The sequence below is a fragment of the Pan paniscus genome, chromosome 7 (assembly GCF_029289425.2).
Source record: "Pan paniscus chromosome 7, NHGRI_mPanPan1-v2.0_pri, whole genome shotgun sequence".
NCBI lineage: Eukaryota > Metazoa > Chordata > Mammalia > Primates > Hominidae > Pan > Pan paniscus.
The window spans coordinates 39,541,988-39,567,556 of NC_073256.2; the positions used below are offsets into that span (position 1 = coordinate 39,541,988).

The window sequence follows — 25,569 nt, forward strand, 5'->3', positions numbered from 1 at the left end:
AAAGAATACCTGAGACTGTGTAATTTGTGTGTGTGTGTGTGTATAAAAAGAGGTTTAATTGGCTCATGGTTCTGCAGGCTGTACACAACGCATAGTGACTTCTGCTTCTGAGGATACCTCAGGAAGTTTCCAATCATGATGGAAGGCAAAGGGGGAGCAAGGCATCTCACCTGCAGGGAGCAGGAGCACAAGAGAGTGAGCAGGGAGGTGCTGTACACTTTTAAACAATCAGATCTCATGAGAACTCACTCACTGTCACGAGAACTGCACCAAGAGGATGATGCTAAACAATTCATGAAAAATCCACCCCCATGATCCAACCACCTACCACTAGGCACCACCTCCAACAGTGGGGACTACAATTCAACATGACAGTTGGTGAGGACACAGATCCAAACCATATTAACCACATCAACTTGCCGGCATGCAAGTGAGCCATTGTCTCAAGTGCATCCTTCAGCCACAGTCAAACCTTCAGATGACTGTGTTCCCAGTCAACATCTTGACTGCAACCCATGAGAGACCCTGAGCCAGAGCCACCAAGCTAAGTGGTTCCTATTTTGGATCCACAGAAACTGTGAGAGATAATAAATGCCCATTGGTGTTTTAAGCCATTAGGTTGTGGGGCACTTTGTTACAAGGCATTAGATAACATGAACAACAGCTTTTACTCTATTGCATTAAAGTGTATCTTTTTACAGGCTTCTCTGTACAATCCATCAGCATCTTTGAAAACATGGGCATATGTCTTTCTCCTCCAAATCTATAGTGTCTAGCAAACTGCATGATGCAAAAAAAGTAGGCTATAAATAAATCCTTTCCTAACTTATTAATTAGTAATTAATTTTTTAAAGCCCTAAAGATCTGGTTTATATTTCTCCTTGTTCAACTACTTGATTCTTTGCTGTAGCTTCCCTTAGGCATCAATCTGTCCCATACCCCCACCTCCATACTCTACAGGGCTCTACATCACATTTGCAGTTTGCAAAAGACCTTTTACCTGCCTGTTCATTCCTACAATGACATTCTGAGGTTGGCAGAGCAGGTATGATTAAGCATATTTTACATAAAAAAGGTTAAGTTTCTTGTCCCAGTTTGTCAAAGAGTCCCAGTTTTCCTAGACTTTCCCAATTTTCCTAGGAGCTCAGTTCAGTGTCCCTTATACCACCCTTTCTTGGATAGGTGAGCTGGATATTGTAGATACTTTAGCTGCTTCTCTCTAAAGACCCATCGTTGGGGGCTTCTGAAGCAGCCCAGCTTCCTATTTCAAGATAAGAATGCAGACAATCATTCACACATATAAGACTTTCCTGCCTGGCTGCCCTTCTCTCTTTCCGAGGCTGGAAGCTCAGCCACCCTGGGCCACCCTGGACCACCCTGGGCTGTGATGACACAGAGTCTGGGTATAGGGTGTGCCTTGGTTTGGTGTTCTATCTCCTTATTAGTACAAGCTAATGCCACTTACCCCTGTTAGCTGCACACACACACTGCAGACTTCCTGCAAGAGCCATGGTAGTGTTTGCTTGGAGAGATTGTCTGAAAAATAACCTCTTTCCCTAGCATCCAGAAATAGCTCTTGATGTTATCTTAAAAAAAACAATTTTGGGACCAAAATTTAGAATAAAGCTGAGTGCCAGTAAATGCCTACATGACTGCTTCCAAGGGAAATCAGAAAGGATTTCTAGAGACACTAAAGCTGTATATTATTGTAAGCCCGTGGAGCTGAAAAGCTCCTGGACTGAGTGTCAGAAGACCTTTCTTTTCGAATTCCAACTCTCATCACAGTAGCAGCACTGAACTTCTTTGGGGTACAGTGCTTCTGTCTATAGAAACACAGTCATCCTCCTTTCTGTATTAAAATCATGAGATCAGGGAGAAGGTGAATAAACATCATACTCATCATGTACCAAACACCTAGGATGTGCCACATGCTATATTAGGCACTTTGCAGCTCTTAACTCATTTAAGTTTCACAGCAATGCTATGAAGTAGGCATTTTCTCTACTTAAGTAACAACTAAACCAAAACTTAGAATAGTTAAGTAGGATGCTCACCAGGCAGTAAATCAAGGGTAGAACTGGGATGCAAACTTCAGCTTTTTCCACTTTGCTGTGATGACAAGTAAGAGAATACATCTTAACATGCTCTAAACATTCCTCTTTAAAAAAATCAAATGACATGAAAACCAAGAGGAAAGAACCCAGCATTTGGAGATAGGCCCAGTGATACAAGCCACTCTCCTTTGTTCTCCTTTTCTGACTTCCCAGGGCAAAGACCACACTCCGAAAGCATGGATCCTGGACAGCCCATGTTCCCGAGCTTCTGCAGATGAGGGTGAGGGAAGGGTGGACACCCCACAGCTCCTGCAGACCAACAAAAGCTCTCTCTTACCTGCCAGTCTAGATTCCACCTCATCCCTACCCTGTGTAAGGAAGAACAGGGTTTCGTCGTCTCTCTGGGAAGCTGCAGATGGCTCATTTTTGCATTCTTCCCATTTCTTAAAAGTACTGCACATGAATTTTTAAAAGTAAAATTGATTTAAATTGATTCTATTTAAATTTTCTTTTATTTTAGAGGTTTCACAATGCCTCCTAGGATAACTGCAGCCTTTCTGTGTGTTCAAAAACAGACTTTGGAGCCTATATTGAACTCACATACAGCTCCTTCCAGGTCATAAAGGCTGCTCTTTTCAGCTCTAGAATTCCATATTCAGTCAAGTCCTGGTTCTCATCTTGTGCACTTTGTGAATGGCACAGAGGCCCACAATTGCTTAATGCTCAGGACAAAACCCAGAACTTGATATTTTTCTTGCCCAACATTTTTTTTCCAACCCAGATTCCTGAGAGCTCATTTGTACCTCTATTTGTCTGCCCCAGAGTCCCTAAAATACAGCAACCTCGCTTTAATTCTATTGCCATTCAACTGCCTGACTTTGAGCACATGACTGAGCCTTCTCTGTGACTCAGTTTCCTCTTCATGATCACTGCTCTATGTCCTTCCCGCAGCTGCTGTGACAATGATGTTAAAGATGCCCCACAGTGACCACACCATCCTTGTCCCTTTTGGTCACTGTGCTGAGACAGGCACTTGGGATTAGACTCTTTTTCATCCCTCAAAAGGTAACCCTGGGGAGGAACTCACTTGATCACTCTAATTTTCCATGGCTAGTTACACATACCAGCCTCCAGCCCCACCCTTCACTTGGCTAACTCTAGCTCTTCATATCCTGGTCCTCTGCAGAAGTCACTTTCTCCAGGAAACTTCCCTGGTCGCATGCAGTCTTGGTTAGGTGCCCTTCTTAAGGAGTCTCACCGCATCCCATCATAACCATCACCATGTGGTGTAATTGTTTCTCTGTCTGTCTCATCCACCAGCCTCTAAGCTCTGTGAGCGTATCTCACTCTCCTTGTTCATCATTGTATATCCAGAGCCTAACAGAGTGGCTGGCACATAGTAGGTATGAAAAAGCACAGAATAAGCCTGTCTGTCCTGCCCCTTCATGGAGCTGCTATGGGGAGTGAGTCTTTCAGCAAGCCACTTCATGTCTCCTGGCTTCAATTTCCTCCTCTTTAAAAAGCATGGTTTGAACTAGCTGTTCTCTATCATTCTTTCCTGCACAATAATCTGTAATTCTGTGATTCTAAATAAGGTAATGCATTGAAAGAACATGGAAAACTGTAGCACTTTAGCCAACATAAGGATTGTATTTAACGTTACTATTATTATTCCACATGGTTTTCCCGATCTGTGCATCCTGGCAGCTCATGCCTCAGAATAAATGCAGCCTTCCTCCCGCAGCCAAAAGATTGGCCTTGTCCAAGACTGCCCCATAGGTCAACAGCAGTACTGCAACAGGGCTATGGATGGGTCTGACCCTCCTTTTCTTTCTTCACAACAGCCTTGGGAAATGTGTGAGGATCCTTTCATTCCTGCCATCCGAATATTGCCTGGGCTGAGTGGATGGGACCTTGTTTTTGCAGATAGTCTGTGATGACTTTAACTGAATTTTCTCATCTGGTCATTTGGTTTTGAGGATTTTTTTTCTTTCTTAAAAAAGCAAGAATCAAAAAATCAATAACGCAAAAAAAAAATGAAACAAAAAATAAATAAAGGAGAAGAAGACAGTCAGTGCGCCTCAAGTTTAAATTAGAATACAACGGTTTAATGCTCCCAAAGACCAGACTATCGTTTCTTACCAGATTTCCCCTTGAATGAGCAATTGTGAAGCCAACCTGTCCAGAGGAATGAGTTGTCATTCCGCCAGATGAGCAAACACCATCGATTTTAATGTATGTGATAGAAACAAACAGCACTGAGCTCTCCCCCTCCACACCCTCCGCTGGACACTATTCAGTGGAAATAGACACCCTGGTTTTGTTAAGTGTCCAGGCAGAAGCACCAGGAAGGGGGTGGCAATGGAAGGTTCAGGACTGGATGCAGGGAGATTCTTCCAAACAGACTGGGCCCCAAGAGCCTCCCAGTTCAGAAAAAACACTGAGTCATGAAACATGGACCCCCCAAAGGTGGGAAGGACTAGAGAAGGGGATCACAGTTCCTTGCCCGGACTGGGGAGGGAGGAGCCAACACATCACCTCTTAGAGGTCTTCAGACAGCTGCCACTGGGCCAGGGCAGGCACAGAGGACAATAAATGGGGCCAGGAGCAATGGCAAAACCTGCTAATGGGCCTTGTCATCAATGCCCAACCTAAGCTGCCTCCAAACCATGAGAACTTACTCAAAGAGAGTTTGCCGTTGAGGTTTTGCTGGTGATAATCTGTTATCAGAGGCAAGAAGCCTACTAAGCAGAGAGGAAAAGAGGAGGACCCCTGGCAACCTAAGAGCTTGCTCCACAGCCCCCTAAAAAGATTCTATGGCCTACTGTCACTTGCAATGTCTGCTGACCAAACACTCAGGGGTTTTCTCTTCAAAGATCATGACTTGTGGTCTATGGCCTTTTGTGTTTATCTGGTTACAGAGTAGGCATCAAAGAAATATTTATACAATTCACTGACTGATGTTCTGTACCAACAGAGGAGAAGACAGCTCCTCAGATGGAATAAACCCACTGCATTAACGCTGAAAGCAATGAGCAGTTAACATATGTCAAGATATCAGCTTCATAAGAGGGCTATGTGAGACCAAACAAAATCAAGACAGAGAATATTGGACACTGATAGTCAGGTAAGTGTTCCTGGCACTTCACAAATTAGTTTACTATCCTTATACCCAGGAGAGAGAGTCCCCAGTCTGGAAGCTGAGATCTGAGGTCTAACTTTTGTTATTAACAACACAAAATGATGACACACCCCAATGTTTCAGTAATAATAACCCTTGGTTGTTCAGCTCTACTTCTCCATTTGTAGTCTACAGGAGGGTAATCATGAGATAAGGAGAACCCCAAGAATTCAGTGATGGGGAATGCCATATTCCCCTGTGAGCTAAACCTAGCAAAACCCACACACAGTGGAAGTGATTTGGCAACTGAAAATGTCAGTGCAGAGATTATCTGTAATTGGGTGACTTGAGGATTTATAAACACCCAAAACTCCAGTCAAGGTGATTTGGGAGCAAACTCAGAGAGATAATATTGGAGTGAGATTGTAATTTGGTAAGCCGAACCCTAATCAACTGTATTGTGCCTTCCTAGGAGAAAGTCCTCTTCCAAACCTGCCCCTCCAGGGTTCTGTGAGTGTCTATTCATCTGACAGGCAGGCACCTGCCATAAAGATACATGCTTCAGTCTGACAAAGCCAGTTGACAATGGAGTCATAGAATTCTTTCCTCTGGTTCTGAATCTATGATCCTCAAACATCCCTCTGATAAGTTTTGGACCCATATGGCTTGCGTGCAGAGAAAGAATAGACTGGACAGGCCAGAGCAACTCACATACAGTCCATCTCATAGTACCATTCCAATATATGCCTCTTGATGCTTTTGTTAATGTAAACGAGTGGATCCGAGTTCAATTGACAGGACAGATCTGAGGTCTAGGACACTACGCTGAGGTCCAGGACCCAGAAAAGGGGGAATTTGTCTAGAAAACTAGCAGTCAGATGCCTGAGACCCTGCATTTACAGACCACTCTCCCAGGGAAAAGTAGGTATTGAATTTTTCTTTAGAAAGGTGGCATTCAGGCATTTAATCCCCACATGTATGACATAGATTTTTTTATTACCCCTTCTGTTTATCAATAAGGAAGCTAAGATCCAATGGCTCAAGGTCACAGAGCATGTGGTATTTTGACTTTACACAATCCTGAGGCTCCCTCGGCAACATAAAAAGAATCACGGAAGATTTCCAAAGATCCCCCCCCCGAGTCTGAAAAGGCTAGGCATGTGCTCCCCTCAATCCTATGTAAAAGGGCTGGCTGGCATGGGGTCAGATTGTCTTTGTAAAGACAGAGATCAAAAGGAGGTAGTTTTGATCCCACCCCACTGCACCTCCCTATTCCTTTTGCTGGCTGCAGTAGCCTCCAGCTTCCTTTCTGGGTCGTTCATAAGACCCTTGGCATTGGGTTCCTCTTGCTGAGGACTAAGAGGCATGGCCACGAGAGAAATCAGTCTGCTCCACCTGGGGAGACTCCCATAAACATCCATTTTCACCTACAGACCGTGAGCTCCGTGTGTAAAGAACAGTACAATGCTGTGGTCCCTAGGCTACAGTGGAGGGTGGGCAGAAAGGAGGAAGGCCATCCAGTGGCTCCCAGGCACTCTGTGGTCTAAGAAGCAAATCCGTCCTTCTCCTTCTCCTTGCCACTAGCTGAGGGGCACCGCTGGGGAATCTCCCAGGGAGATACAACCACAGAATCACATCCTTCCCCATTCCCTGTAGCTCTTCTCTTGCGTAATTAGCCCACAGGGATTGTAGCCACAGTCCAGGCCTTCTGAGGGCCAGAGGACTCCATCACAGTGCCTGTGGAGGCAACGTAGGCATAGGATTTTACATAGTAGAATAGACACAGTTGTGCCTTCCAACTTCTCCCTCTTGATCATGGTCCTCTCCAGACCCTATTCTGTTCTTTATTCAGACCAAGATTCTCGTTCCCCTCCCCAAACAGCCTTTCTCTCCCCAGAAGAGTCTCTGAAACCTGTATCTCCTCTCATTGTATTAGTCCATTTTCACGCTGCTGATAAAGACAAATGCAAGTCTGGATACTTTATAAAGAAAAAGAGGTTTAATGTACTCACATTTCCACGTGGCTGGGGAGGCCTCACAATCATGGTGGAAGGTGAAAGGTACTTCTTACACGGCGGCTGCAAGAGAGAATGAGAACTAAGTGAAAGAGGCTTCCCCTTATAAAACCATCAAATCTTGTGAGACTTATTCAAAACCAGGAGAACAGTATGGAGGAAAGCACCCTCATGATTCCATTATCCCCTGCCGGGTCCCTCCCACAACATGTGGGAATTATGGGAGCTACAATTCAAGGAGAGGTTTGGATGGGGACACAGCCAAGCCATGTAACCCATCTCAGAAACCTTATCCAGTCTATCACCTCCCCTCCCTCCTTCCCTCTTGGGCAGTTTTTCTCTTTTAAATGTCTCTCACCAGCTCCCATTTCTTAAAGCCCCTGGTAGATCCTCAAATCAAAACTCCAACCAATATTCCCACTCCCTGCGCTCCTCGTTTCCTCCCATCCTGGCCTCAGCATTGCTCTACCACCTCTTGCAGCAATTATGCTTGACCTGCGGGAGAAATTCCCCAAGATTTATTTATTTATTTGTGAAAAATGAAGTTCCAATTATGGCATGTCCATATAGTGGAATGCTATGTAGTCATTTAAAATGACAGGGTAGAAGAAAATTTAATGAGGTGGAAAAATGTTCACAACAATATATCCGGAGAGAAAAAGAGGCTACAAAACAGTGTGCAGGGAACGCTTGCATTTTTATTAAAAAATATGTGTGGATTTACTCCTATGCGACTAAAAGTATATGAGCCTAAATGTTCTCAGTGGTCATCCAGGCATCTGGGCAGTGTGATGATTACAAATGATATCTTCTTCCTTGTGCTTTATGTGTTTTCTAATTTGTTTTACAATGAGGAAATATTACCTTTGAGATGAGAAAAAAACATAGTAAGTGTGCATGTTTGTGTGTGTGTGTGCTTCCTTGAGACACCAGTAAAATGCCCTTTCCATCTTCTCTGTCTCTGGCCTTTCTGTTTTTATCCACACTGGCATATGTACTTGTTATTCTGAGCAAATGAGCCAATTGAAATAAGACTCCATTTATGCAAGCAGACTGTGGCTGCTGGTAGTCCAAAAATGTTGTCAGCACTAAGCAATTGCTCCTTTACTTGTCTGAAATGCACCATATTCTCCAGTGTGCCCTGCTCCACACTTAGGTCAGCTCAGCTGTTTCAGAAAGCACGATGGACACCGTTGCCATCTGAATTCTTACATGCAACTAGAATCTTCTCTTTGCCATGGAGAGGCAGCGACGTATAGTGGTTAACAGTGTGCATTATTTCATTACTAGATTGACAACTTGGGTTTGAGTTTCATCTCTGCCACTTACTGTGACTACTGACTATCCAAGCCTTGGTTTCCCTATCTGGAAATGGACAACAACAATGGCGGTATCCATTAATAGGATTGTTTTGAAGACTAAATGGCTAAAAATAATCAAGTGCTTAGCATAGTGCTTGGCATATAGTATTTAACAAATAGGAGTTATTAACCCTGGAAAATCTTATTTCTTGGAGGAAATAACAGTTTGAGTCTTGTAATTTTAGCCTTGTATGCTTGGCTTTGAATTAAGGACATAAGAGCAGGTTTCAGCAGCTCAGAGAAGATAAACTGAGGTGGAGTATTGTGTTCTGTTGCTTGCATCTCAAAAATATTTACAGGCATGGGAACAGCATACGAACAGGTCACAATCTTTCAAAAGGGCTCCTGTTTAAAAGGGCATCCTTCATTCTAGCTTTGCTGTGCCCTGAGCACAAGACCATATTTTAATAATGACCTGCTTAAAATCAATAGAAATATTAGTCTTCGGTTCAGTAAAATGGAGTCTGAGGGCTGAAAGTAACCTCAATCCTCATCCAGTCCAACGTCCAAATGATAGATTTTGAGTCTCTCCGTAAACACACATGTGATGTCATCATCTGGTCTATGCTCTGTCGTCTCAAGTTACCGGGAACTCACACCTCCTCGGACAGCTCATGCCATGGCAGGGCACTCAAAAGTTAAATCCGAATAGAGGTTCTGCCTTATGTTGAACCTAAATCTATCTCTCTGTAGGTCCCCACTTACGGTCCCATTTCTAATGCTTGCAAAGAAAGAACAAGCAAGCCCTTTCCTCTAATGGCATTCTTTCAAATATTTGCAGCCAGGGACCATGTATTCCTCTCAGCTTTGTCTTCTTCAAGCTAGATACCATCAACTTCCAAAACAATTACCAATATGCAAAGTTTTATGGCCCTTCATTGTTCTAGTTCCTCTCTTCTAAATTTGGTCTGGTCAAGTGTGGGGTCTAGAACACATTTCTTCTTGTGTGATTTCACTTACTCAGGATATAGCAAAATAACCACCTCTACCACTTTAGACATTGCAGTTTTATTCATGTTGCCAAGAGTCTATTTGCTCTGGGTGGTCACCAGCAATTTACTCCCAACTAAATCCCACGAAGGAAGGTATATATTCCTTCACAAGTATTGCTTCTACTTTATAATGATCTTATTCTGTAATTGTGAGATTTTCTTAAAACTCAATATAGAATGTTATATTCTCCTTGGCTAGATTTCATCATTTTGGATTCATTTCATTCTTTCAGCTTGTCAAGAACTTGGGGGAACCTGATTCTGTCATCTAGAATATTTGCTAACAGTCCCAAATTCTTGTCATCCACAAATTTGATGACTGGCTTCCTTCTTTATAAAAGTCATTCATTAAAACTTTGACTAACATCCAGATGAAGTCAAACCCTGGAGAAGTTCACTAGAAACTTCTCTCCAGTTCATCATCAGTTCAGATCTTTAGATCCTTCACTAAGTTATCTGCCTAAGAGTGCTTTGATCCTTTCTGAATACATCTTAAGATATGGTGTAATATGATACGGTTTTTTTCAGGATGCCTTAATGAAAATCAGAAACACACTTTCCTAATCTAGCAATCTAACACTTTTACTTAAGAAAAAAAAGACAAATCTGACATGGCATGCTCTTAGAGAATTATAGGTCTTAGGATTCTCTGCTTCTTTTTCCGGATATTCTCAAACTATCTCTTCTTATAATTCATTTTGGAGTTTTATTTTATTTCTTATTCCTTGCCAAAAATGGGCCTGACACTAGCCTTCTGGTCTCCTGACAATTATTGACAATCTGGGATTCCCCAAATATCACAACAGCAACCTGGGGAGTGAAAGAGGAATAACCGTGAAATGTAAGGTGATTTTGCCCATCAGGAGCTGAAAGAAGTAAATATATAAACAAATAAAAGACAATATTAGAAAATAAATCTGTTTCCTTTGGTTTGGAATAATGTCTTCACTATAATTCTCAAGGCACAAAAAGCAGAAATCAAGAGGCTGATGGATAATTACTACATTAAAATTAATTTGGGACAACTCCGCAGGGTCATCTATCTCATCTCCGCACTCCCTGTGGGGTTGGCTCAGGTTTTGCTGCAGAAGCGTTGCAGTTCAACCCCTTCTTTCAGCCCAGTCCCGCATCCCTCAGTTCCTTACAGGTGTGGCTCTTGATGGTGTACGTAATAAACCTCCTCCACGCAAATCTCCAAAGTCTATTTTCAGAGAACCTGACCTAAAACAGTTAGTATCAAGAAGCAGATTTTTTAAATGGGATTTTGGAGCAGTATCACTCTCTCTGTAGAGTCAGCTGTAAGTGAGGGCTTTATCAGTGGAGACTGCTGGAGTCCCTGTTAGTCCCTGGCATGCTGTATTGGCACGGGTATTAGAATGTTTATTTGTGTTGAATTGAGATGAGATACCAGTGGAAGGGCAAGTGTGGGCAGGTGAGATATCTCAAGCATTTGAGAAGTATCGGTAAATAGTAAGTTTCAAATTTATGGAATTGAATGTCTTTGCTGAGGGCTACTGATGCATTAGAGAAAGACAATAAAGGCTGAAGGGGACTATTCGTGAAGTTAAAGCTAAGTGTGAAAGTCAAAGGGCCTCCTTAGCAGCATAGAACAAGAACCCCCTCTCTTGCAGCAGGAGGCAAGAAAGACTGAGGGTCAGGCCAAAAGCTGAGTTACAAGGGGAGCAAAGCCTTAGAGGAGTTTGAATTCTCAACTTCAGCAAGTCTGCTCCACCAAGGTTAGGGCTGTGACTGAGAAGGAGGGAACAGGACTATCACGATGGGGACATCTATGTTGATAAACTGAAGGACCTTGAAAGCCCAGATGTCCATGAACTCTCTATGGAGGCGCCCCATCCTTCTTCTTAGAAGCTGATGCTCCCTCTCCTTTTGCTTAAAAGTGTGCAAAGGCCTCTTATTTGAAAAACATGCATACTACCCTCCATATGAAATGCTACCCTAACTTGTATCCTGTTTGACACAAGATCCATAGTTAGTGTAACATCAACTGGAGAAATGCTGGGTCTACCAAGGAAGAGGGAAATATGCCAGGGATTATGGGCTGTAGCTCCTGTGCAGCAGCAGGAGATGAGAGACCAAGCACTACACTGGCTCCTGAGGGTGTTGGGTCAAGGGTGGCAGGGTGCAAGCCTGGATAAGTGAAAATGTATTGGTATGGGAACACCATTCCAAGACATAAGATGAACACCCTGGCAAGTACTGTGAGAAAGGGTGCTGATATGCTAAAAGGGTATCTCTTGGAAGCTGGGATAAAGGGATGGCTCCGCTAAATGAAGTAGAAATGCCAAAACTGTAGTGGCAGATGATGGACAAACAGAAACCAAAGCTCAGATAATTTGCCAGGCTAGAATGGATACACTGCACAAGACCAGAAAACCTGATCGGCTGACCATGTTCTATGGGACAACCTGAATGACACTTCATTTATCAAAGCGATAAGAAATGCATAGGTGAGGGGATACTATAGACTAAACTGTATCCCTCCAAGATTCATAAGTTGAAGCCATAATCCCCAGTCTGACTCTATTTGGAGCCAGGGTCTTTAGTAGGTAATTGAGGTTAAATGAGGTCATAAAAAGGGGGCCTTAATCCCATAGGATTATTGTCCTTGTAAGATAAAAAAATGCAAGACAGCCCATTCTCTCTGTCTGTCTCTCTCTCTCCCTTCCTGCCAGGTAAACACACAGTGAGAAGGCAGGTATTTACAAGCCAGGAAGAGAGCCCTCGCCAGAAACTAAGCTGACAAGAGTCTTGACCTTGGACTTTGAGCCTCCAAAACCATGAGAAAATAAATGTCTGTTGTTTAAGCCACCCAGTCTGTGGTATTTTGTTATGGCAGTCTGGAACTGACTAATACATAGTATTACCAAAATTCTTGAAAAATTCAGTGATGGCTGTCCTCTGCAGGCTAGAGTTTATAAGAGGAGAGGCTGTTCTAGTACTAAATTCCCTAGTAATAACAGAGATGACAGAGTCATGAAATAACAGAAGCCAGGTGGTGGCATTTAACCATACAAAGCAAGGTGTATGCAATGTCATAATGATTGACAAAGTCAATGTGGCAGCTGGGTAGAAGCAGACTGACCTGCAGAAAGCTAGGAAGATTAAGGGACTTGTAACATTAGCGAAAATGTTAGGGGTCCAAGTGTCTGGGGCATGCTAGGACATTTCCTCCAAAGTAAAGGGCAAATTATGGCTTCTCCCATGTTCCAGCAATAAAAAGGAAGCACAATGCTTAATATACTTCTTCTGATGCTAAAGGAAGCATACGTCACACTTGAGAATACTATGCCAATCCATTGCATGGCTAAAATGGAAGGCACCAGGTTTGAATGGGGCCCAGAGCAGGAAAGGGTACTTCAGCAGGCCAGTCAGGTATGCAAGGAGGCTTAATGCTTGTGCCATAGACCTGGCAGACCCTATGGTACTAGAGATATCTGTGAAGGGAAAATATACCATGTGGAGATTGTAGCAAATCCTAATAGGAGAATCAAAATGTAGACCACTAGGATTCTGTAGCAGGGCCATGCCGTGTACAGCAGAGACTAATACACCATTCAAAAAATGACTACTAGCAGCTAAAGAGCACGATAGAAACTGAACATCTGACCAGAAGACATCAAGTGGCTATGCAGCCACAACAGCCCTTCATAAGCTGAGTTCTAACAGATCCACCAACTAATATATCCAGGCAGGCTCAGCAATGACCCACTGTTCAGACAAAGTAACCCCAGGGCCAGGCACAAGTAGACCCCAAGGTTTTAAATAAGCCACATCAACAGGTAGCCCAGACCCTTCTGTTTGTACCAGTTACGCTGGCATCTCTCTTTCAACTCACCTCTGGACAACAACTACCTGATACAGGAGAAAGAGATTCATCATGGGCATGGATGGGTTCGTTTGATGTGTGAGCAGAAACTGAAAGTGAACTTCTGCTGCACTGTATCCCCTCTTGGGGGTGATCCTCTAAGAGCCATGAAGAGAAGCCCTACAAGCAGGTGAGACATCTGGTTGTCCACATTGAGTGGAAGTATAAGTGGCCTGAAGTAATGCTCTATATGGCCTCATTGGAAGTGATAAGTGTCTTCGCCAGTTGATCAGGGACCTGTCAGAAAACAGATTAGAAGATTGGGACAAGAAAGAATGGAGAAGAGGCTAATGGATTGGCCTATGGGACTGGCCCAAAATGTGAAGATCTTTACATCATATGTTAATACCCTCCAGAGAGCATCCACCCAAGAAGAGGACTAAATAAGCATTTAAAGAGAACAACTAAGCCAGCTGACACCAGCCAGGCTCTAATAACACAATCTTGACTTGCACAATGGGTTTATGAAATGCAGTGGCCATGGTGGCAGCAATGGATACGATACACAGACTCAGGGACATGAGCTCCTGCTTATCATGACTGCTCTAGCTCTTAACCCTGTCAAATGTCCAACCTACCAGCAGAGACAAATGCTATGTCTCCCATATGGCAGCATCCCTATAGGAGACCAATCTGATGTTTGATGGCAAATGGGTTACATGGAACTTCTTCCACCCCAGAAGCAGCAGAGGTTCATTTTGATAATATAAACACATATTCCAGGTATGGGCTTACCTTCCCTGCCCCCAGGCCCTTAGCCAGCACACTGTCTAAACCCTTTATCAGTGTTTAATCCAGCAACGTGGGATCCTGCACAACATCACATTAGACCAGGAAACCTACTTTACAGCAAGGGAGGGGAGATGGAGCACATAACCACAAAATTCACTCATCTTATTACATGCAACGACTCCTAAGAAATTGACAGCCTGATAGGGCAATGGAATGGTCTTTTGAGGATACAGGTGAGGTGCCAGTTTCGATATGATTCTCTGAAAGAATGGGGAGCCTCTCTTCTAGGATGCAAAACACTGCCATGCTTCCTAAATTCAAGACCATTATACATATACTACATGTATGTATATAGAAATAAATTCAGATACTGAAGAATGGCAGTTGGGGCACCCCTCTTTACCATCACTCTCAGTGACCCTTTATGTTTCCCAGTGTAAATTTTCCACTAGGAACAGACCAAGAATAAAACTTCTCCTATTGTTGGCTGGACACATTGGCTCACACCTGTAATCCCAGCACTTTGGGAGACCGAGGCAGGCAGATCGTCTGAGGTCAGGAGTTTGAGGCCACCCTGGCCAACAAGGAGAAATCCTGTCTCTACTAAAAATACAAAAAAAAAAAAAAATAGCCGGGCATGGTGGCACACATCTGCAGTCCCAGCTACTCGGGAAGCTGAGGTAGGAGAATCGCTTGAACCCAGGAGGCGGAGGTGGCAGTGAGACAAGATTGCGCCACTGCACTCCAGCCTGGGTGACAGACCAGGACTCCATCTCGAAACAAAACAAAACAAAAACATGCTATTTCTGCCTTTGGCCACTTTGGGCTAGCTGTATCAGCAGCAGGCACAGAAAGCACTCACAGTCCTGGCAGGTTAATTTCCCTTAGCAATCAGATGGAGTTTCGGCTATTCTTTACACAAGGTCGGCAGAGAGAAATACATTTGTTTCTCCAGTGATCCACTGGAGTTTTTATTGGCACTTTTCTATCCAATTTTGACAGTAACTTGGTATATGTGTAGCAGCTACAGCCCAAGAGGAGTTTGCTGACCAGGGGCTCAGACCTCTGCAGGATAAGCATATGAGTCACATCACGAGGAAAGTCACACAGGCTAGCAGAGGTGCTAGCTCAGGGAAAGGAAAATCTAAAATAGATATAAAGTAGGAAGTCAGGAAGGCATAAGCTTCTTCAGGAAATGAGAACAGCCAGAATCTTGGACAAGCTGTTCACATATAGGGGTACTGCAGGAAGAATGCAGAGCCAGGCACTATAATGTTTATAATGAAGTGGGTTCTATGCTGCTTCACCAAGCCCGTGCCTCAGGAACCCCCAGCCATGTAAATGTTGGCTGCTGGTGGCTTCCAGATGAGTCACTTCCCAGGAATTACATTCAGCCAAGGGTTTAAGGTAATTACTCTCCCTTCCCAGAGGCATCCCATATCCTCAAAGGCCCAGCCCTCTTGCCTGAATCAGGGACAACTCTGAAGAGCCATCTTTGTTCCAGAGCTTCTTGTGAGGTTGGCCAAGGCCTTTGTTGCAACTGTGTCATAGGTCAAATTCTCCCTCTGCTCACTCCTGCCTTTCTCTCTGTCTTTGAGATATTCCGGTGACCATTCTCCAACAATTCTCCTACACACAAATCTCCAGCTGAGAATCAGTTTCCAGGAAGGTTGACCTAAGACAGTGTTCATTATTTTAGGGTACATTTAGGTAGGAACATATCTATCTATGTTCCTACTTCTGTGTTTTCCTCCTATGCCCAGCTGCTCAGGTGTGGACAACAGAAAGTGGGTTGTTTCTGTCAGAATTAACATTTTTCAAGGTAAGTGAAATGGAAAGAAAGTAAGCAACAACTGATTTGGAGTTATTTTAAAATAGATTGACTAAAGTTATGTAATAAGCAAGCAAAGATGGATAAAGTGGGAAGTGAAGACGGGGTGATTTACGGATGGAAATGGGCTTCAATGAGTTGAAAGTTTTGAGGTCAGCATATTCATGCAGTGGAAGTATTTGGACAACTGAGGTAGAAGGATAAAAGCTTTTAGTACAAACATGGAAGTTCTTGATTTTGGAGGTGGAGATGTTTCTGTGGATGATGTGGTTTAGCATCTTATCATGGAGTGAATGGCTCAGCTGAAGTAAAGAAGGTCATTGAATGTGAGAAATTCAAGGAACCAAGAAGCCAGGACTCTAATGTGGGGTCCATAAGGATGCTGACTTTGCCTAGGATGAGGACTGGAGTTGAAAAGTAGAAGACAGCGAATCAGCACCAAGTCGTAATGCATAGGGACACATGGCAAGATGCTCCTCAAATAATTATTAGAAGAAGGGGGAGAAAGCGGTAGGCTGATTTGGTCTGAGCCTTAAAGACTATAGGCTTTTACAAAAGGAAGGGAGAAAAGGCAATGGGTAGCCAAGAGAATACTTTTCATACCTCCCAACGTTGAGATACAAGGGTAATAAGGATAAAGATCTAGATTTGATAAAAGCCAAATTTTGGCTAGAGGAGGGATAGGAAGAACTGAAACATAAAGGTTAAATGACTTGTGTAGAATCATATAGACTGTGATAGAATCAGGATTCAATCCCAGAGTATCTATCTGCCTCCAGAGCTCATACTCTAAACCTCCATGCTAGAGTGCCTCACAATAGGTGTGTCACAGAAGGGAAATATCAACAAAATATACACATTATATTCAGCTCTTGTTGATGCTCATCAATTAAGTCCACTTTTCTAAGTACATGATGGTCAAGTATGTTTGAGACATGTTGATACAAGCTGTTGTGCCATGATTCAGAAAAAGACACTACTGTGTAGATGATAGGGGCTTGGCATCATAGGGAGGACAGATCAAATACTACACAAAATAAGTATACAGTTCAAGGCCTCAACCTCAAAAACATGCATCACTGTCATCAACCTTAGACCTGTTTTTCTCTTCTCTATCCCCACTCTCAAGCAGCAAAGAGCCTTCAGACTCTTTCTCAGGGTCACCCACGCTGGTCCCCAGTACAATGATGCCTCCTCTTCATAGCACTCCAGTTTGAGTCTTTCTTTTGATGCATCCCATCAACACTGAACTGGCCAAAGTCCATATCTTGGGGTATTGCCAGTGGACTAGCCAGCTAACACTGGATTTCCTCAATTTGATGTGGCTATTTAATAGCCACTTGTTTTTTAAATGGGAGAGAAACTATATTATATATGTCATATATATAACAATTGTAAGACATCTAATTTATGACTCTTTAACATATGCCAACAAAGAGTACTTTGTTGGAGGAAATAAGGCATTTAGTAAATTTGATCTGTTCTTTTTTAAAATTTGAGACTAATGTTAATATTTCTTAGGACTGTTTTAATATTAAAACTTACTGTGTGTATGCAAAGGATAATGTGGATGTTAAGTGACATTATTAATAGCAGGCCAGAAAAAAAATATATATATAGGATAGTTTAAAAGACTTAATGTGTTATCCCACCTGGAGGAACTTGAAAAGAGGTCACTTGTCACCTAGTGACCAAAAATGCAATTTCTTAGAGCAATGGATGTGTGCTAGTGGGAATTTTAGGTCCACTTAAGAAGAGAGAGGATTTACGTTTGAGCAGGTCAGACATTTATTGTTGGCTTGAAATCTTAGCATGTCCATCTGCATTTGAGACCTGCTCTGATCTTTGCTTCTCCACAGCCACTGTATCCCTTGAGATGACAAAAGAAGCTTCTTAAGGCTGCAGAAATTAGGTTCCACCTGGGGTCACTTTCATTGTATACTTATTTATGTTTATGACATGGGCACTGCCTTATCCTGTCATGGGGTGAGGCCCAGGGTCTCAGCATCCTTCATTCTGCACCATATCTGTGATCAGCGGAAGGTGGAGACAGAACAGATGAGCATCCCTCCTGCACAGCCAGCTGCAGCCTTCATACACCATCTCACCAAGTAGGCTGCTGCTGGGGGAAAGGGGCCATGCAGTGTGGCTGTAGGGATTGATGGGTTGTTAATGCAGTGAGACAGTTACATTGTCTCATCCTGATAATGCTGCCATTTAGCATCCTCATGGGCGGGCACCCTGACCTAACCACAAAGCTAATGAGGCTTGGCACACCCCAGCTCAGACTTACTCTCTGAATATTAGTTAACTTCAAAGTCTGCAACATAAATGCTCAGTCAGCCCATGGTGGTGCAGAATGGAGCACAGTGCCTCTTGCACATGGAAGTCGGGTCGCTGGAGCCTCTGTCCTTTTGGAGATTAATCTACGCTAGGCATGGGGATAAGGAGGGATGAGAGAGATGCATACTTTTCAGGACTTTGTCATACAAAATTCTATATGAAGGTGCTGGAAGAGACTTTTCCAAAGTGCATTTTGCCAACTGTCTTTGCCTTACATAGAAAGAATGTGAAGCCTGTGGGTGGGAAGGTGACTTGGCTATAACTAGTACAGAGATAAGGCTTCAGCCCAAGGCTCCTGGAGCTCCCAAACAAGACAGCCCTTCACATGGAGCCTGGTCCCAAATGAGAATAACTTTGACTCTATCCAAGCTTAATCCACGATATCTCCCTTGATTCTTCCCTCTCCCTTCCCTCCATAGAAAGTCCCTGGGCCTGCTGTTAATATCTCCTGAGTTGGGCCCTGCCCACCCCTTTCCTTTTTTTCCCCCACCTTCACCTTGGTTAAGTGCTCATGACTTCACCCCTAAATCATGACAATGCCTTCCTAAATGATCTCCTTTCTCTTAGTATTGTTCCACTGCTTCCTATGCTTGCCATTTGTAGATTCAGTTTCTGAAAACTCCTTTTCTTACAACCTTTCTCTGCTCAAGAACCTGCTGGGGCTTTGCATAGCAATTGGAATAAGGTTTAGGTTCTAGTTAGCGTTCAAGGTCTCATTGCCTTTCCTATCATATCTTCAACTGTTTCCTGTGTGGTTCCAACAAAAATGGACTTCTCCTCATCCCCTAAACACACTAGTAGGATTTTTACCTCCGCACTTAAGCAGTTCCCCCTCCTCTCATTTAGAAAATCTCTACTTCTTTCTTCCCAAGAGCAATTCTACGCATTTTCAAGCTCACCTCAAGCTTCCCTCTTGCATCAAATGTTTCCTGAATACCACAGCTGTTTCATCACTCACTCCTCTGACCTCCTATAACTCTCACTGTCTCCAGGACTCACTTGAGCCTTTGTTATAACTTACCAGCATTGCTCTGTGTATCTGTACAGCTGAATCCTGTGTCCTTTCAAGCAATTTGTGAATTGCTTAATGAAAGAGATTATGTCTGTACTTTGGTCTCTCATAGATGGCTAGACCACAATGTGTTCCTAATACATTCCCATTCAACTGAGTTGAAAGCAAAGTTTAGGTCCACTTTGTCTCCAGGATAGGATTTATTGACAATTCCTCCATGACACACCCTCCAAAAGATAGTACTGACTCCAAAGAAAAACATCCTATAAATCCTAAAACAAATTATAGGTACAAAATCCCTATTAGCCCACTTATTGCAAACAGTGCAACGTACAATCAAAATCCAGAGAAGAATCAAGATACTTCTCTAGAATTTATCACAAACATAATTTGACGCATGTAGGGGAAACACCTTATGTTTCAATCTAGGATTAAACAACCTTAAATCATAAACCTTAAATCAACCAGAGCTCAGCCCTTTACTAAGTTATACAACATTTCTAAGCTTTGGTTGTCTTATCTGGGAGATTCAGTAATATCTTGCTTTTCACAAGACGGAGGATTAAACGTGCTAGCATATGTGACAGTATTTAGCATGGTACCTGGGCTATGGTACTTGTTCAGGTCATGTTTCAGTTTCTTCCTTGTGATTCATCACCCAGCAAGAAGCACCAAAAACATGGCACCAGGCACCATCAGTGGCTGCTCCATATTGTGTGGTGGGGTCAAGAGTGAATACTAAATACTGAGGTCTTTTCAGAGGCACAGAAGAGTTTGTCAGCCTGGACATGTTTTCACTAAGGTATCACAGAATGGGCTTAAATGGAAATGTTCCTTCCACTTTTCATGCCCAAACATCTTACCCTGTCCTCTACTTTCCAAACTCAGGTGGACCATCCTTTGGCCACTGGCAGCCCAGCTACCTATAGCTCTCCCTGTCAGTGTTGGCTTCTGGGCTGTAACGTCTGGGACACGGCTGTGGGAGAGGCAAGGGAACAACCAGCCGGGCAGAGCATTTGAATTTCTCCCCCCTTCTGGTGTCCCCTTCGAAAGCAGAACTTCATGCCCACAACGGACATGGCTTGAACATTATGTTCTGTTAATTCATGGCTTATTCACAGAGCTGTTCTAAGGGAGAAAAAAAATTATAATGGGTAGAAACAATTTAGAGATTCCAGGAAGAAAAAGGGGGAGAAAATATGCCCCTTTTTTACCTCAGTGCAGCAATGGGTCTTCCTGGGCATACCGGGTGCCCGGAGTGGTAGCGCACTTTTGGGGAGCTCTATACAATAGCTTTTTCCTGTCTACTCTGTGACAAGGCAGGAATAACACATACCATGTCCAGACCATTTACCATCATTGCCCCTGGCACCTCACAGATCTTCTTCTTTCTGCAAGAAAGATGGCATTTCAGAGTTGACAGCTTCTCTTTCAAGCTATGTGTCACTTTGATAAGTGAGAAAGTCAGAGTTCCCCCAAGGACGGGGCATTACAAGCAAGGAGTACTCAAGGTAAATCAAAGAAGTCTGGTGGGAAGAGAAGGGGCAGTCAGGGAGCCTCTTGGCCCACCATCTTCCAGACAAGCACTGCTAAGAGAATCATGACAAAGCGGGCCCATGCAGATGAAGGAAACTGAGTTGTTCAAGTTACAGGACATCGAGGTAGAGTCAGAGCTTACACCAAATCTAGTCTTCCTCTGCCTACTCAGAAGGTCCAAAGCATCACAGCCAAGTGCTCGGTAAAGCAGAGACCCCCTCAGCCGTTGTCTGTTCCTTCTCTTATGACTACCACATGAGCTTACAAGCTAGTAGAAAGAAGTATTCTCCTCTGCCTCCACTGAAGCTACTTAGGATGAATCGTTCAGAAAGTTCAAAAGCCTGACTTTCACAGCAGGTGTGACTACATCACTACGGCCAGTTAGTGGGGAGCTTAAAAAAAAGCAGGTTTCAGCAATGCTTAAGGAAAAACCCTAATGATTGTAGCTGCCTAATAATAGAGCCAATTGTCCAATAAGGCAGTGAAATCCCCAACAATGGAGGTGTTTAAAAAGAGTCTGGTAGAGTCATTCCTGAGAGCACTCTCCCCTGGGTGGGAAATCGGACTAAGTGGTCTCTATTTCAAGCATCTTTTGACTCTTATCTTCTACAGGAGGTAATACAGAGGATAGAACAGACTGGACTCAGTTCCTGTACTAAACACAGGTCTGCATGCAGATGGCACAGAGCTTAATGTCGGAGGATCTGTGTCAGACCTCCCTCCTCATCTCCTATCTCCTTCTCCGATCTTCTTAGTTGGTTCTAGACCATGTCCCTGTCTCTTTGATTCTCGGAGGGTAACATTAAATGCCAATGACAGCCTTGGGGGAGGCTTTTCCCTTGGACTTCTCGTTTGGGGCTACGTGGAATCCAGTATTTAGACAGAAAGAGAGAAAAGGTGACAAATTGTCCTGACTCTAGCCCTTCTAAGTCCCATTTCACTTGTGGCCCTTGTGGGAATCTGCAGGATCTCTGATGAGATACCCAGTTACTCTCCCAGAGACCCCAGCCTAAGGGACCACAGGCTCATCCCCCACAGAAGCCACAGAAAGCAATGGTCACTATTATGGGTTCTGGAGTAGGAAAAATGTGGGCTTGGATTCTGGCATTTACCAGTTGCCAGCCATGGTGTGACCTGGGGCAAGTTATTTTCATTCTCTTAGCCTCAGTTTCCTTACAGGTAAAATATGGAGGATAATTACCACCTCATTGGGATTTTTGATATGCAGGATAACTATCACCTCATTGGGATTTTTGATATTGGGATTTTGATATTTTGATATTAGCACATTCTATTTATGTAATAAAAAATCGTGGTTCTCATACGACAATACTCTACTCACCAGCAGCATGTATCTGTCTCCACATACTGTCTTCCTGCGTCCTACCAAGATCTCTGCCCCACCTCAAGCCAGGCTCTCTGCACTCCTTCCCATTTCCCTCTTGCATATTCAAGGACATTACTTCAGAAATACTGCCCTTCTCTACCCTCCCTTGCATCATCATTTTTTTTTCATTTTCTACTAAAACAGTTTCATCAGCATACAAAATATCCCTATATTGCCATTTCTCTCATCTTAATAAAAAACAAACAAATAGCTTCTTATGATTCTCACTTCCCTCCCAGTGACTAACCTATTTCTTTGCTCCTCTTTGCAGCAAAATCCTTGCAAGAGTTATCCTCATTCACTGTCTTCAATTCTCCTTTTAGCATTCTCTCCTAAACTCACTCCAGTCAATCCTTTGGCCACACCAATCCATTGAAACTGTTCATATCAAGGTCGCCAATGACTTCAGCATTGCTAAATCAATTCTCTGTCCTCCTCTAAATTGACCCTACAGCAGACTCTGCCCTGGTTGATAATGCCCTTCTCATTCATTCATTTTCTTTACTTGGTTTTTAGGATACCACTCTCTCCTGAATTTCTGCTCCACTGGCCACACCTTCTCAGGCTCCCTTGCCGATCCCTTCTCTTTACCTGTACCTGTTACTGATGGAAGGTCACAGTTCCCTCCTTGGTCCTCTTCACCTATCAGCTCTCATCATGTGTGATCTACAGTCTTAGGGCTTTAAATAACATCTATATTCCAATGGATCCCAAGTTTACATTTCCGTTCCAGACTTCTTTCCAACTAGCATTCCACTAGCAGACTAGTATATCCAATCTTCACTTGGATGTCTACAGATATGTAAAAATTAGTGTGTGCAAAATTAAACCCCTTATCTTCGCTTCCACATCAGTACCTGCTAGAGTCTTCTTCAGCTCTGGAAACAGCAATTCTGCCCTTTTATTCAGGCCAAAGACCTTGAAGTCATCCTTGACTCCATTCTCTCACATCTTCCATCCAAACCCAGAAATACTGTATCCTCCAGCTTCAAAAAATATTTCTAGAATCTGGCTACAGGTCATAGCACCTACATCTGTTTTGTATTTGTCATTGCAATGCCCTGTCCACATACAGCACTTTCAATCTCCGATTCTCATGTCTACCTTCTTAAATTTTTCTATAACTCTTACTTCTTTCTAGCATGCTATATAATTTACCTGTTTTACATCTCATGCTTAACATCTGACTCTCCCATTCCCATGCTGCCTGCATGTAAACACCATCAGTGCAGGGATGTTTTGTTTACTGACATATTACAAAAGCTTAACACAGTGTCTGGCACAGGGTAAGGAAACAGCAAATCTCTGCTGAATGCAGATTTATTAAACCATTTCAATTTCCCTTACAATAACACATTTAGACCCAAACCTGACATATAGAGCTATACATAGTGTCCACTTCTTCAGAGACCCCAGCAGCCCAGAAAGGATGGATGAGGCAGTGAAAGCCATTGTCTGACTAGCGGGTCTAAGGGTGTCTCTGCACCAGTCTCTGTCTTCCAAGGGGCATAGATCCTCCTCCTGGTAAGGATGGCTTCTCGATCAATCAATCCACTGAGCAACTGCACTATTCACTATGGGAAGACAGGAGAAGTTAACACAAGGTCCCTGCCCAAAAGGCAACACTTAGCCACATAAAACAATAAGCAGACAGTACCAGGCAGTATATCATCAAGTACTAAATTAGGTGTTATTGACTCTAAGTGCTGTTAGAGTTCAGAGAGGGGAGAAATCAATGAGCAGTGCAGCCATGGAGAGCTCTGGGCCATCACTCCCCAAGTTCCTTGAGGGCAGGGACAGTGTCATCTGTTTCTTTTCTTTTTCTTTCTTCCTTGCATCTCTTCTTCATCTTCCTTTCCATAGACCCAGTACAGTGATGTACCCAAAAGAGACATGTAAGAACTGCTCTCTTTATATTTCCCCTAACTTTTCATAAAGGATTTGAAGTAACTTAAAGGGATATAAAATAAATAAATAAACACACTTTAAACAAAGGTGGCAAGGAAAAAACCAAAACAAGGGTAGAGACAGAAAATGGAGCTGGGAATGAGGAAAACAGAATAAAAAACAAGCCAGAAAAGACCATGCCTTCACAAATGATGAACCACAAATTTGGTGCTAAGCTTTTGAGCGGACTATTTGAAAAGAAAAACCTGATTAATTATGCAATTCATACCCTCCGTATGATAAAAACAGACCAATCATTCTGCAGATACAAAACTATTCCAGACACTTCAGCCTTCCATGAATTTCTCCCCAGGGCCCCCGTAAGGCAGACATGTTGGGATGTAATGAGAAACACCCTGGAGGAGCCTTGGAGAACAGACTCAGCCCTGAGTTTCACAGGTCTGTTAGCTCCACACACACTCTCCACTGTCTGGGACTACTCCTATTTTGTTAATATTGAGGGTTATGGGACAACCGCACCATTTAACTGCAGGGTGAATCTGTAAATTTACAAGGTATGAGAGAGCAGGACAAATTTAGCAGGGAAACTGCACCTAAAACATTATAGGGTATAAACAAACACTCAGCATGCGCGCACACACATACACATACACACACACACACACACGGCTGAAGCTAGAAAGAATCTTACCATCTCCAGCATATGCCACATTTCTCATGTAAATAATCTTGTCTCCTGAACATGCCACATTTCATATGTAAATAATCTTAACATATCCTGAACATATGTTTCCCATGTAAATAATCTTACCATCTCCTGAATATGCCACATTTCATATGCATATGTAAATGATCTTACCATCTCCTGGACATACCACATTTCCCATGTAAATAATCTTACCATCCCCTGAACATGCCACATTTCATATGTAAATAATCTTATCATCTCCTGGACATAACCATATTTCCCATGTAAATAATCTTACCATCCCCTGAACATGCCACATTTCATATGTAAATAATCTTACCATCCCCTGGACATACCACATTTCCCATGTAAATAATCTTACCATCTCCTGAATATACCACATTTCATATGTAACACTGCAGTGATGTCTGAATTTCATTTTTTCTCTTGCTAGATTTTAAGTTCACCCATACCAAGCACAAAATGGCTTTTTGGGGATCTTTGTATTTCTTCTAGTGCCCAGCACCAGATCTTGCTCTAAATGAATGTTTTTTCACTCTATATTTATTGAATGCCTACTAGCTGCTAGACACTCTTATGGTAATCAACAAAACATTTAAATTTTTACCCTTAATGGAATTTACAATCAGGACAGAGATGAATATAAGACAGACAATGTCTGGAATAAACAAGTAAATTATGT

General features: G+C 43.0%; 1 long non-coding RNA gene across 1 annotated transcript in view; it reads right to left on the reverse strand.

The window, feature by feature from the left end:
• The window catches only part of LOC129398598 (uncharacterized), a 179,663-nt gene that overhangs the window by 103,214 nt on the left and 50,880 nt on the right, over positions 1 to 25,569 (reverse strand). The window contains exon 2 of the long non-coding RNA XR_008626349.2: positions 7,188 to 7,253. This is a non-coding gene — a long non-coding RNA (uncharacterized LOC129398598). The remainder of the gene's footprint in view (positions 1 to 7,187; positions 7,254 to 25,569) is intronic.